Source organism: Nestor notabilis, unplaced genomic scaffold (assembly GCF_000696875.1).
Source record: "Nestor notabilis isolate BGI_N333 unplaced genomic scaffold, ASM69687v1 scaffold8805, whole genome shotgun sequence".
In the NCBI taxonomy this organism is placed as follows: domain Eukaryota; kingdom Metazoa; phylum Chordata; class Aves; order Psittaciformes; family Psittacidae; genus Nestor; species Nestor notabilis.
In genome coordinates, this window is record NW_009928795.1 from 43,032 (window position 1) to 57,924 (window position 14,893).

Sequence of the window (14,893 nt, forward strand, 5' to 3'; positions counted from 1 at the left end):
ATATTATTGCAATAATCTTGTAACTCAAGAACTGCAAGGCCAAGACCTGGCTTTACTGCAGATTCTCTCATGCTTTTGACACTTGATTTCTCAGTTCTCCATTTGTGGTATCAGTGCATTAATTATCCCTCTATCGCCTGAGTTTGAAATTGCATTCTAGGGAGGAGGGGGAAGCAGTTTGTCTTTTTCCCAGAGCACTTGTCCATTATCCCTGGGTACAATGCTGATGGAGCAAAACATTTCCCAGGACTGCTAGAGTACAGGCAGAAGTGGCTGAAAGGGAACAGTCTGTTACCTCCCTCCCTATTGAAAACCAGTGCACACATTTGTCTGGACAATTTGGAGAAGGATGATCTAAGGCCAAATTACACTGGGAATTAACTGTCTCCTGCTTGCACATCCTTTGAAAATCTCACCCTTATTTAAAGGCTTGTCAAAGTTTTTTGCAAGTCCTAATGGAAGGGAGGAATTCAGTGATATCTTCCCTAGAGGTGGAGAAATGCACATTTAACTTGCTTTAGAGTGTCCTTCTCCTATTAAAAAGCAGATTCCATTTTTAAAAAGATCTCTTTATTCAAGACCTGCAGCTTGTCATAAGATTTTGTCACAGGAAAATTACTCGGAATTTTCCAATTCTAACATTTTCTCATTCCAATATGTGAAGCAATCAAAACTAATAACTTCTGCAAAGTTGTAATGGTGGGGTTTTGTTTGTTTGATTCATAAACAAGCTTTTTAGAATCTATAAGGATTTAAAACCCATTCATGTATTTCCTGTCAAAATGAGGGGGAAAAAAGGAGAAATCAACTGTCGGAAATTTTAGTTAAATCACACTCCTTCTTTGAAAAGATCTAACTCAAACCCAAGTTCAGGATACATTTTGTGAGTATGTTTAGAAAATTCAGAACCATTTCTCCATAAGGTCAGGTTTCCAAGACTCTTAGCATGGGCTTTTATAAAGCATCACAGCAGCCACTAGAGCATGTGGTCTCACTGCTAGCCCTCCTCAAAGGAGGCTTGACAAATGCACAGTTTTCTCAAACATAGAAGGGCAGTTTACATCACAGATCACTGATTTTCCTTCCAGAATGGACACAAGTATAAAGAGTTTCCTCTGGCAATAACCTCCTTCCAGAAACCCCATCACTCCCTCTATCCACCTGTAATTCAGCAGAGAGATTTGACTGCTGCCTGCCAGGCTGCTGGAGTAGAGCTACTGATTCCTATTACTCTTTAAGAATATGTGGGCACAGGGCAAGCTTTTATCTTTTGAGCATTTTGGCAGATTAAGACTTTTGCAAGCTGGAGCTATGCCAATGCAACCCACTTGCACAGTTATCAGCTTGGTGGAAAGGATGGGCAGGAAAGGATTGTTTAAAAACCATTTCTGACTGTATGTGCCTCCAGTTTTGAACACCCAACCAGAAGTATTATACAGCTCTTGATTTTCAGTGTTAAAAGGTGAAGAACTCATTTCTTAAAAACAAAGACCCATTCCAAAGTTTTACATTGGGCTCATTTGAAAACCAATCGAGGAAACAATCAGATCTTGCACTGCAGGTTTTAATGAAATCTGTAACAGCTGCAGGTAAGATTGTGAATTAATGGCATAGGTATTGCATAGTGCTTCACTCCGCTGTTCTCACATGGAGATGGCCGCTGTCAGAGACATATCTTCTGACTAGAAAAACAGGGCTTCTTATTAAGTATTGCAATATCATAGAGCTAACATCGTTCTGTACAAAAGGCCATTTTTTCCTTCCTTTACATGTATCCTAATGCCATATCTCTCTGATTAGATCTCAGCCTCTGACTAATCTAATAAATCCCCAGTGTTATGATACTGGTGATCCATATTCTTTTATAATTTGTTACATGTTTGAGATCATCCACCAGTGTCAGTAAATAACCCTTCATCAGTCGCAGAGCTGATTGTGTTACTTCTGACAAGGTTGAATCTATTCACTTCCCATCCCTAGCAGTTATGTACAGAAGCAGCTGAAATTTGAACAAAATATTTACTTTAAAGTACTGGTTAAATTGTGGCAAATGTTTAAGGATTTTAAAAAACTATTTTTATTAGTTTGATAATTTAAAAATTATTTTGATTTCTCTCTTTCATGTTCACCGTACATTTTGGTGCTTAGCATTTGAAGCGTGTAACTTAATTAGATTGCAGAATTAGCTTGTGTTAATTCCTCAGTTGAATAAACCTTTTTTCCCCTCCAGTCAGGCTTTCTGTGATTCTGCAGCACCTAGCACAAGGATATTTTAGCTCAGAGTCCTTCAGTCATACTTTATTAAAAGTAAATAATAATAATTCAGATTGAGGAGATCAAATATTTGTCTTCTACTTATGCCATCTAACATTCATTTAACATCTGCTCTTTTCATTGCCACTCTTATCACTAAGCTTGTTTGCAAAAATCTTTGCCAAAAGAAGTGAATTCCAGAGGAAAGGAGAGTTCTTTTTATCTTCCCCTTCCTTTACTGCTTCCTTTCTCTTTCCTTTTCTTAGATTTTGGAGGTGTTTGCCCCAAACCAGGTATGACTAATATTTGGCATGAAATCCCTTATAATAGATTCTTTGTAGAAGATTGGATGAAGATGCGTCAATCAGCACAACATTCATGTGACTCTTTCTTTCTCTATGTGCCACTTGCCTGTATTTGAAACTTCAGTAAAACATTAGATAAATTACTGCCCTGTCCCTCATGGTGAATGAATACAAATACAGGCTATGATCAGCAGAGGGGAGGCAAGCAGGCTCGGTGTATTCCTTCTATACAGATCAGCCAGTGCTTCTCAAATTTCAAATCCTAATGATCTTTAATCATTTAATCCCTGACCCAAATCAGCTCCATTGTTCAGCTTAAATCCTGACTTCCAACATCCACCTCTGTCATCTTTGCAAGCAAAATATGAGTAGAAGAAGAACATGTCTCTAGTTCTGGTCCTATCGTTTTATATCTCCTCCCGCAGAGCAGGCATTCAGCCACAGAGGAATTGGGCTGGATCATCAGCTTTTGTAAATCAATGTCTGTTACCATGACCATAGTGATGGAAAGAACTTGGATAGTCCTGTGGCGCCTGCCCTGCACCATGGCCATTTCATGACAAGTGTTTGTGTGAACTTACTGATCTAACCCTCCTGGATGTCTTCCAGATATGGAGAACAGTTCATTACCTTTTATATGTGCAGTACACATGTCCTCTCCAGTTTGTCTTTCCATTCTAATGCGTTGCATCATTGTGTGCCATTTTTGTTCAGTTTAGTCTACTCATGGAGGCAGAAATTGACTATGCAGCAGATCTATTTCACGGTTACTTGTGATACAAAAGCTCGCGTTCTTGGGAGAATTATTGCTACTAGGCATGATTTTCTTCCCAATTGAAGTTTTGTCATGATTTCAAAAGAATTTGGCCCTCAGGTTTTCTGGCAGGGTTAGCATATGTATTTGGATCTCAAGCAGACGTGAGAAAGAGCCACATGCAGTGCTGCAAATAAAACTCACCTGAGAATGCCAGGGAATAAATAAATAAATAAATAAAATACAGACTAGAATATAAAGTGTCAATTTTACAGAGTGTGAGCTTGCAGAGAGTTATCAACTTCCCATTGGTACCCCTGATAGGACCAATTTCCTGGTGTCATTCACATTTCAGAGGCTGGGGAAACTCACAGGCATGTCCATCTGTGATGATGGTGCAGTGACTCTTCACTCACACCCCTCTTTCCCCTGGGGCACCTGTAGACAGCCACCTCCTTTGAACATACAGCAGGAAAGCAGACAAATAAGGAGCCCGGCATCTTTTCCTCCAGCCTTTTGGCAGAGCGATTGAAAGATGCAATGTGACAAGAAGTGTCATACATGATCAGATAACCCTGTACGTGTCGAAGTTGCCCCTGCCTCATTCCCTGTCAAATCCCTCATTGGGATCACGAGAATCAAGCCCTCCCTCATGCTCCTGCTATAGCAATCCAGCGTCTGTGCTCTCAGGACCCCATGTGCAGCTTGCTTCACAGCTGTGCCCTGATGTGCCTTTCATGGAGACAGAGGGGAGGAAGAGAAACTGACCTTTATCCTGCCGGTGTTTGAGAACAGGATTTTCAAACATGTCTAAAGAAAGGGAGTGTTCATTCTTACTTGGTTTTACTTGCGGAAGGTCCTCATCCTTCTATAAAGGCCCTGTGGCTCTAGTTGCTACCGGTACCCTTCACCAGCTAAGTGGTTTCAGTGTTTTTATCCTGGTTTCCTAAAGATGCTCACTTGATTACACTGTGGGAGGGATGAGGTTGTTGTCTATGCATTTGGGGGTGTATTTTAATCTGCCTGACACCTGGCTGGTGTCAAACAAGCTTCCTAAGAGCAATTTAGTGAAATTTGACAGTGGAAGAAGGTAGCCATCTTTTTGTGTCTCTTCAAAGACCTCAGATGATCTGTACGGTGTTTTGTTTTCATCATGTGTGGTGCAATCTGTTTTCCAGATGAATGCATGGATATTTTGCCTTGTCCTGAGCTAAGATGTTAGAAAAGTGGTTAAGATTTTATCTGTCTGGCTTGTTTTTACTAGGAGGCACTAAACTGATCTTTCCCCATAGGCCTTCATTAAAATTCAGGCAGGCTCATTCAGAAGTCTATCTACAGCACATGTGTGGACCACAGCTTAAGAAAAGATTGGTCTCTCAGTCTCCAGCCTGTTGCTAGAGTTGCTCAGGTTATGGCTTTGAGCTGATTCTTCAGTGGGGGAGCAGGACCTGTTAATCTAATAGCTGATAGGAACCTTGAAAAGACTTTTAGTTTCCCTGTGTACTCCACATGACTTGTTGCTAGCATCACTGACAAATCCCTAGCTGCGGTAAAGGTTATTCAAAGCTTCAGTGCTCGAGAGATGTTCAGTATTTGGAATTATTTTGGTCATTTTTGTTTCAAAATTGCAGAAAAGTCTGCTTGGTCAGAGAAGAGAGCTGTTGTAAGTGGGAACAGGTTTCAGGACTTCTTAGGATACTGGCTACCTCTTACAAGAGGCCAGCACAGAGTACCTGGTTATGTGTGGACTAGTTTGGACTAGTAGCCTGTGTAAATTCTACCATGGCCTTTGATGCATGCACACGATATTTAATTTTAAACACAGATGGGCTCTGGGAGGATGCTGCAAATCTCAAGGCAAGGAATGAGTGAAACATTACTATTGTTTCGTGGTTTTCAGTGGAGTGGAGCCACTTCCATGAGGCCAGCCGACCACCAGGACTTTTGCCTGTGTTTCTCTAGCTCTTTCTTAGCCCTGGGGACATTGTGCACACTCAACAGCTACTCTCGTTAAGTTTTACTTGTTGACTTTGACACTGTCAGTGAAAGTTTCAGCCTACTGTGAGGTGTTAGTATACAGAAGGCTTCAGTGTACAAAATTCAGCTATTTTGCCCTGAAAGTTTATAAACTAAATCCACAAAATGAGCAACGGGAGCAGGTAAGAATGGAAACATTGTTACTGCTGCTGTTTACATTGCAATAAACCCCAGGCCCCGTGGGAACGCCTCCAGCTTCCCTCTGCACAAGCACAAGCTGCAGCTTGGCCTGCTCACAGAATCTATCAGCCCCAGCACCCAGACGCAGCACCCGTGGCCTGCAGCCCAATAACCCTCCAGATTTACTGCCTGAGGTTACAAGTGGAAGTGGTGAACAGAGTATCTGTTTGACATGGCAGCTCCTCCAGCAGAATTTATCTGGGCTCAGTTGACGGGTATAGCCACAAAAAGCCTGCAACTGTGAAAGCTGTGAGGTACAAGCTCTGGCTGATGGGACCCATTTCCCGTAGTGTGCACATCTTGAACCTAGGGCAGCGAATGCTTCATCTTATCTGAGGCTTTTAAGTGCAGCCATTGCATGCAACGTCCATAATGAATCCAATTCAAAATCCAGTAATCTGGACCAGATCTAGTTATGAATTCCGAATTATTTCCATATTCCTTTAATCCACAAAGTCATTAACAGAGCTCCAGAAAGTCATGAATATTTTCGCCCCATTTGGCAGGGAGCAGATAGTCTTTCAGATGAATTGTTACAACGAGCCACTAATGTTTTTAATTATGGAGTGCTAAATACAAGTTATTATGAAAGTTAAGGCAGGACTAAAGCCAGTGCTATTTTCAGTGGCTGTTTAATTCATCAGCAATACAAATAACGGGGCACAGAAAATTAAAAGCAAAATGTGCATGAACTGAACACCCGTGCCCTACTTGCTGAAGGTTAAACATGCACAGAAGTCCAAGAAAAACCTCCAGCAGGCACTGGCCTTTGTCTTCCTAAAAGGGCATTGTAACAGCACAAAGAAGAAATGTTCTCTGTTTTGACCTCATCTTGCAGACACAGGTTCCCTTCTTGAGCCTGTGGTTCTCTCTAGGGAAAAAAATACTCTCTAAATGATGTGATTTGCTGTGTAATGATGGGTTGCTGTTGTTGCCTATGCCTTTAATTTTTCACTCACATCAAAATCAGACACATTCTTAGTGTTCAAGGTGTTGTCACACTTGACACATGAAGGATGTCTTCAGAAGAATATCTTTGGGGCAGACACTGAATGATGATGGAAATGTCCAAGTTATTGAACTCTCTCCTGCATGTATTTAGTAATTGCTTTACTTTAGCATTTCCTTTGCATGTTTGAGGTTTTTTTTAATTCTTTTTCTAAAGTATGCTTATTGTGTCTACAAACAATGTCTCTTATCCTAAGGTTTTGTGGGTATGATTCTGAGGCTTTCTGAATCAGAAATTCAACAGTAAACTGAATGGCAAAATGTAGCCCCAAAGGATCTTAACTTTATTATTACCCCTTTTTGTCATTTTCCATTACTGCTGTAATTTCCTAATTGATTCTCCCTTCACAGTGAGGGGAGAAAAAATCTACAGATAAATAAAAATAGCACTTGGAAAGGACAACAAAGGAAACTGCAAAGAAATCATATGTAGACAAACATCCTCCTACAGAATGAATAATTGCACATCATCATTGTATGGATTTTTCCTTTTATAAGTAAAACATCTTTCCAAGAAAATGCCTGTATTCATGCTCTAGAAAGAAAATTTGGACTTTACTGGTGGTATGGAAAAAGGGAATAGTAAAATGACAGTGACAGAGAGAGTTCTTTTCTAGGAATATTAACTTCTGTCAGAAGCTCTGAACCCAGAACTTCTGCAGCTAAACAAAATGTGTTAGCAAAGAAACTATTGAATTTGTATTGGAGGGAGGAAGAAAGAAAGAAAACTTGTGAGAAAAGCAGTTAATTTCTGCAAGACAGTGATTCATTTCAGCTTTTGGTGGGAATAGTTTTGGCCATGAAGTTTTCAGCTAGCCCTAGTTCTTACAGCTCTCCAGAACCAATGCTATGATTTGGGGTATCAGAGTAAGACGTGTTAAAAGAGTGCTGCTTCTTCCCACCAAATTTGCTCTACATGCCGACTTCCATTTGCAACAAGCATGGTAAAATTTCCTGGTTTTCTCCAATCTTACTCAAAAGATGTCTATGCACTCATTTTATCACAGTCATTGTGATCGTCAGGGCAATGCCTTGTCCTGCAGAGTAGTCATCAATTCCTCCAATAGTTTCAAATATAAAATATACTGCATGATGCCACAGACTCTTTTAGGACACAAGGGTCAGGACAGATCTGGGAAAGATTTTATGTGACTGAACCAAGCAACTGTTATGCCAGCTTTACACAACTGTGTGTTGCTTAATTTATTTAAGCCAGTGAGCTATGTGCTGCTAGTTCAGTACCCAGTCTTGTGTCTCAGAGAGGCTGAGCCAGCACCCATGGTGTCCCTCCGAGTATGCCTGCCTTGCAATTTAAATGCATTAGCCTACTCTCATATGATCCATGCTCTGAAATATCTATAAGCAGAACTCCAATGCCCACTACTAATTAACAGATGGGAAGGAAGCCCTGTAGTTATTAATAGATTTTCTCAGCTCAGCTTCTTCAAAGTGCAGTGCAGGCACTTTGAGCTATAGCCAAAGTGTCTAACAGCCAGCAATGTGGGTGGAAACTGCGTGTGACCAAATGTGCTGATATTTACTCTCAGCCCTTGTCTTGGAACTGGAATAGATCCATGCCCAGAGATCCATTCCCCCCAGCAACTCTACCTCTAGCAGTTGCCCCAGTGCTACCCTTGGAAATACTAAAGCCTACTTTACAACCAGTTTCAAAATTTGAGGAAAAGACTGCTCTTTTAGTCTAGTTCTATAGAGACAAAAGACCAGGGAAAGCCCAAAGTTCACTGGTACTTTTGTGGGCAGTTGTAAATTAATAAAAATGTAATGTTTTATAACAGCTGTAATGCTTTAACAACCTTCTATTATGCTGACAAAGGTCTGAAGTCCCCAGTCATGGATCATGACCAACTTAAGATATGTGCTTTACATGACCAGCTTAAGATACATGCTTTACATGACCAACTTAAGATACATGCTTTACAAATGAAACCAAACCAATAATAAGGACATGTAGGAATCTTTACTAGCATGGAGATTCTGATGTTGAGTTTTTGATTCCCTAGTTACTAACATAACTGAAGCCTCTAATTCTTACTGTTAGTTTGCCATTAGGAAAGTGCAAATAAAGAGCTTACATTTGCCCAGCCCATTCACACAGCATCATGGTTCACTAAAGTATTCCTGTAGAATTACAAGCACATTTTTAAAGCATCCATAACCTCAGGGGGATGACAAATGATTCATATACTTGGACCAGGGTGATTCTTGCTGTTTAATGATATGTATAGCAGGGATGGGGAGGTGTTTCTATTTTTAATGGTTTTTAAATTAGCAAGATCTTTCTAATTGTAGCTTTTCAAGCACAGATGACTAAAAATCAACTGCTAAATCTGTGTGTAAATGTCTAATAGAAAGCAGGCTGGCTGGAGGCACCCAGTTCTCTCTGATGTGGGAGACTGTTCAATTCCCAAGCATGTAGGTAAGGCTGTAACTCAAAGTTATTCTTTCCTGGAGTGGTCACCAGAGAAAACAGATTGAAAGGTTAGAAATCTAACTTCAATAATACTGTAAATAATCACATTTTTCTTGACTATTGGACAAATATGTAAAAGCTTGAAAAACAGAGATATGAAGGTAACTGGAGGTCAGAAGAGTGCCTGTTACAGACAGAATCCTAATCTGCTAAAGCTCCGAATTGCCTGAGATGTCTAAATAGAGTGTGGGATGAGGATTCAGTTTAGACAAGTAATTTGCAAGGTGTAATATATTAGGTAATAGATGTAACCTTTCGGATATATTGCCTCAGCTGCAGCATTAAGGGGAGCATGATTCAAAAATCTGAGATCTTGGTGAAGAGTTCATTCTTCTACAAAGCTGCAAATTACACAGAGCATTCTCAATAGTGTTGATTTTGCTGATACATCCCCACCGTTAGCAGTTGGCAACCTGAAGCAATGAGTGAAATCAAATACATGTATTTGTCAACTAAGAAGTGTGTTTCCAGCTCCTGGGATGTCTCAGACAGAAACAGCTTAGGCTACAGAGTCTGAAATTTGGGGTAAATAATGGAACACGTAGAGAAAGGGCGATACAAATCAAAATGAATGTTAATTGCAAAAGCTGCACAATCGCAGTAGATTTCACTTACTTCAGCAGGACTGGATTACACTCTGATTAGCTTTCCCCAGACAGCAGTACACAGGTTCAGTGTGTTTATTTAGCTCCATTAGAAATCTGAAGTGTGGACGTCATTGTGATCATCCAGGCCTACCTACAGGGCTTAACACTGTTCTATTATTGACTGATTTTATTGCTCCTTACAGTCTCTCTCTTTTTCTCCAGTGCTACATAACACATAAGGCTGCATTTACATTTTCTGAATGGACTAATCATGGCTCTCTGCTTTGATAAAGAATGTGCAGCCTCCCACATAACCACATGGAGACCAACAGGGAAGAGTAAACCAGAAATAAACCCATTCCAGGGGGTTGAGAGAAAAATACCCACCAGGATAATTGGGAGGTATGTACAGAGAAGAAGCAACTGAACACATAGTCAGATCTTACAAAAAATTATAATGCTAAAAATATCCAGATGAAGGACAGCAAGAGAAAACATGATTGAAGTGGAACAATTGGTAGAGGAGTTAATACTCATTAGCAATCATTTTAGGTTGAATATAGGTTGGTTTTGTAACAGCACAAGGAATGATGCATTTGACAGGACTTAAACAATTGCCTCCCCCTTTCCCAAAGAATCTAGTTAGCAACACCCTGGCACAAATTGATAAGTCTTGCATGCTCCTAAAGAGTTAGCCAAAACAAATGTAGTTACTGAAAGTTTTTGTTTGTAAAACATAGTGAAGTTAGATCCCAAACAAATATTTCAAAATATTGCAAACCTTCTAACATTTAGCCTACTCTATCTTCTCCTGCAGCCTTACAAAAAATAACCCTGTGAAGTCAGACAAAGTTCAACCAGTGCAATATCTTTTCTCCAATGGTATTCAAAAACTTGTGCAAGACTGTAAGAATGGAACAAGTACACATGATGTGTTTGCAAGCACTTTCACATCATCCAACTGTTTGCATCTCAGATATTTACTAAGCCAGTGTGGTTTCTGTGTATTTATTAATGATCAGTGGACCTCTTTTCCTTGGAACTGAAATTGCTTAGTGTCCCCTTGAACCTAGGTCAACAAGGCTTAAGAATAGTTAGCATCAAGACATCCTGTGGCAAGAAGCTTTACAGCTAAATTACATGATATGTGAACATACTCCCTGTCCTGTACCTCCTGGTATCAAAATATCAGCTATGGGCATGTGGGAAAGCAGACACTCATTTCCAGACTTCCTAAGTGTTCAGAAGAAATTTGTGCACACAGGGTGAAATTGAAAAAGACTCATAATGGAAGTTTTGTATGGTTCATGAGCCAAATCCATCTTATTCATATCTGAAATGCTACAAATACTTGTGCATTTGAAGTGAAGTATTTTTCAAAGTTCCTTGTTTTGTTGGAGAATTTTTTATGTAATATTTGTTAAAGAATATTGCTGGTGAGAAAAAGGGGATGGGGGATGTCTAGCCCAAGCCTGTTAAAGATAAGCAAAAGCTTTGTAGAAATAGAACATAGAGCTTAGAAGTTCATTTCACAGCTTCTTTCTCACAGTGGACATAACTATTTCCAAAGTTTTCTGCTTAATATGAAATTCTGCTTTCTTCTGGAGGAAGCTGGATTTTCATTTCTATCCAAATATTCCCTGCAGTTTCAGAGGCAACTTCAGAATATAACTCCATATAATACCTTGGGTGCCAAGAATGAGAAAGCCTAAGGCTAAGTCAGTTCATACCTGGTCCTTAAGCTTTTTACAATCACAGGACAACGTCTGTTACATAGAGCAGACCCTTATCTGTCCAATAGGATTAAAAAGACCCATTTGGCAGTAAGGGCTTTTAAAAAATGGCAATGCCTTGTAATTTATAGGGTTTTATCCAGTGATGAGCACAGAGGCATAGGAGGTAATTATACTTTCTGAAAGAGCAGTTCTCTATGGCATTTGGAGACGTGTCAAAACGCAAGCATTATAAACTCAGATTTTACTTCCAAAGTTTAAGTAAACAGAAGTTGGGAGGGTGGAGATTTTCTGATTTAATACAAAGGACAGATTTTAGAAGAACACACAGGTACTCGTACCTTATGTGCTAGGCCTTTCTGCTTCATTGCGGGGGCATGTCTTAGTCAATCCTGTTCCTCACTGGTCTGTGCCATTGTTCAGGCCTTTCAACCTACCTGCAGAATGCTGCTGTTCTGTGCCAGCTGCATTTCCCAGCATGTTTGTAACTTGTGTTATTAATTGACCAGTGTCCTGGACCTGTGCTTACAGCAGTAATAGCCTGTGTCTGCTAACTTGAGGGAGTATGAAGAAGAATACATTGAACCGACATTGAAGTGCCGATAAAGGAAAAGCTGAGTATTTTTCCCAGGCGGGTGTCTTTTACTTCAGCAAAGCTGGAAAAGATTAAAGTGCAATCTTTGTGCTTGCTGCCCTACATACAAGCAGTGCATGCAGAGTTAGTGGATGTCAAGCTGTGATTCCTTTGTGAGAGGTGTGCATATATATAAATCACCTTTGCTTTGCAGATTTATGTGGCTGTAGCCTACTCACTTCAGTGGGCTTCATGGTAATTTGGGATTGGGTTGTGGGAGCAGTATCAGGATAGGCATGATGGATGCTATGTGACCACTTAGCTAATCTAAATCATGACCTCGCTTCCCATACAGAGTGTGAAAGTGACACAGAAGCAAAACATTAAGGGAAAAGGAAGCCATTTGGTTCTGGGTGTGATGGATGTTAGCTACAATATAACCTATACTATTAACTCAGTTCACCTGGCTTTTGAGGGTTCACTTGCTTCTCTCTAAAGGCTGAAACATGACCTTTTGCTTTCTAAATGCTCCAGTGTACCAAACTGAAGCTCTTTTTTACACACATGCAATCCAATGCATGTGTGCCCATGGAAGTTATATGCAAATGTAACAGCATGGCAGATTTTATACATGGATTTATGTACATGTACTGCATGAAGTACATTTAGGTGGCATTTTGTGATGTGTGAAATACCATGTAAGGCAATTCGCTTAACTCATGTCAGACAATTGCTCTATAGCTATCATTGGAAATACTAAGGGAAAAGGCAGAGCCCAAACACATGTCTCTGTAATTCTGCTGATACAGTTATTCTTCCTGATGTTACCACTTCAAATGGCCAGAAGATGTGAAATCTGCCCTTCTCTTTCTTTCTCTCTCCATCATATTTGCCTGTCGTGCCATACAGCGTCTATGTATGCAAAAGACAATCACATGGTACATAAATCAGTGGAAAGTACTTTTACAAAAGCTCTGCTCAGAAGTATGGGAAGTAAAGAGCAAAGATTTTTAATGGAACAAAATTTCTGTAGTATGAAAAAGAAATTGAAGGGAAAAATAGTAATAAAAACTACAGAGACAGTTCTCTTTGCACTTCTTTGGTGGACTTAGCAATATTGTCAATAGACTGTTTTTTCTAGACTGCTACAAGTAATTAATGGACTTTAACTTAAGCACAGTATTAAGAGTTCTTAAGACCATTGTATTGTTAAAGAAGAACAATTACATGAAACACTGAATGTGTAAGAAATATAGCCCACACTATTTTGCAGTGAATTGCATGTGTAACCTATTTGACGAGTTATAGTATAATCTTTTGGCTGGGTATTTATAAACCAGTCAAGTTATTTTTCTTTTATTACTTTGAACTCTACTTGAAGAATAGTGATTCATTCTCCACATGCTGTTAGCTCTATGGCTTCATGCTTTGCATGTGGGCAAGTCAGGCTGAGAAAGAATCGAGAATCAACACGTGAGGATGTGTTATCTGTGTAGAAACCACCTACAGTCAACAAGTTTGGAAAAAAATTGCAGCACCAAAGAGGACCCAACACAATCCTAGTGTCTACTCCCCTGCCCTAAATCCCCAGTTTCCCTTGGTTTCAAAAAGACAGATGAAACTTATAATAGAAGGGCAATGGAAAAATATTAAGGTACAAACAGGAATAATACCTGTTTGTGTCTTAATACAAGTAACAGACTTCCTTCATGCCACAAAGGTTACTTTAAACCTTGCACAAAATCTACTTGCAACATTCAGAGGGGTGTTGCTGACAGATTTCCTTCCAGGGCTTCTTCAGGAAAGGTCTCCCAGTGGAAAAGATTGTTCAAGACTGGTGCAATGGAAATTTTAAGGGACACAGGTTTTGCCTTATGTAAAAGAATGAGTGTTGTAAGAGAAAAAATAGTAGTTTCTCTCAAACAGTTTGTCTGAACAAGCTTATTCTTTGGGGAAATTGAATGTTCCTACATTATATCCTATCTACACATCCTCCTCCTACTGTTTTCCCTGTCACTCTATTTCCATTGTGTCTGTGTGAGAGCAATGTTAAGCATCAAACTTCTAAAAATGATCCCAGCTTCCTAGCAACTTTAAATGCTTCTTTTGCATTTATAACAATTTTGTATTGGTTTGTAAGTAGTGTTTTAGAAGAGAAAATAAGACACTCTGCATTTTTTTTAATTAGAAAACTCACTTTCCCCTGCCCTATTTCAGAAGATAACAGCTTTTAATGGATCATTTGGATAATGGCAAGTATGTTCTTTTTCTGCTGCCTTTATTTACACTGCAGTGGTGAATACAGCAGCTGCTATTGTCTCTATTCCCTTACTGGGAGATTCAAAACATTTGTATTTCCTGAAGGAAAGTATCAACACGTATGTCTTACCTTCAAGCCATATGAATCTCTCGAGCAGGGGTGACAGTACTTTGTGACAAATATATCCAAAACACCACAACTCTCCACCGTGGCTTTTCTCGAGCTCTCCCCAGCTTTCAAGCAGACTTTTTGGTATTCAGTATTCACGGACCAGCAGAGGAGCAAAAATTAAAAGAAGAAAAAAAATCACCTGCCTGAGCCCTGCAAACCGGGACTCATGCAGCTGAAACTTGCTGTAGTTAACCCCAAGCTGAGCTAGCAACTGCTAGAACTTCAAGAGCTCAGGGAGTGTATTAGTTTCCTGGGAAGAGGCGATTTTGGATCAAAGCTCTCCTGCAGTAGTAATTCGCTGTCCATTTCTCTCAGCACATCGCTGTCTGGAAAAGCAGCAGCTCCGTCTCCATTTCCCAGAGCCCAGATTTGGCTAGCTGGTAATTCAGAGCCGCCCCTTCCTCCTACGACGAAAGCCCAACAACCTGTTTCCACTACATTTCCCTTCGCTGGCCGCGGGGTGCGAGTTCCCGCAGCGCTTCCCTTTCTGCCTCGCCTGCTGGAGGGGAGGGGGGCAAAGTTTCCTCCCCCGAATCCCAC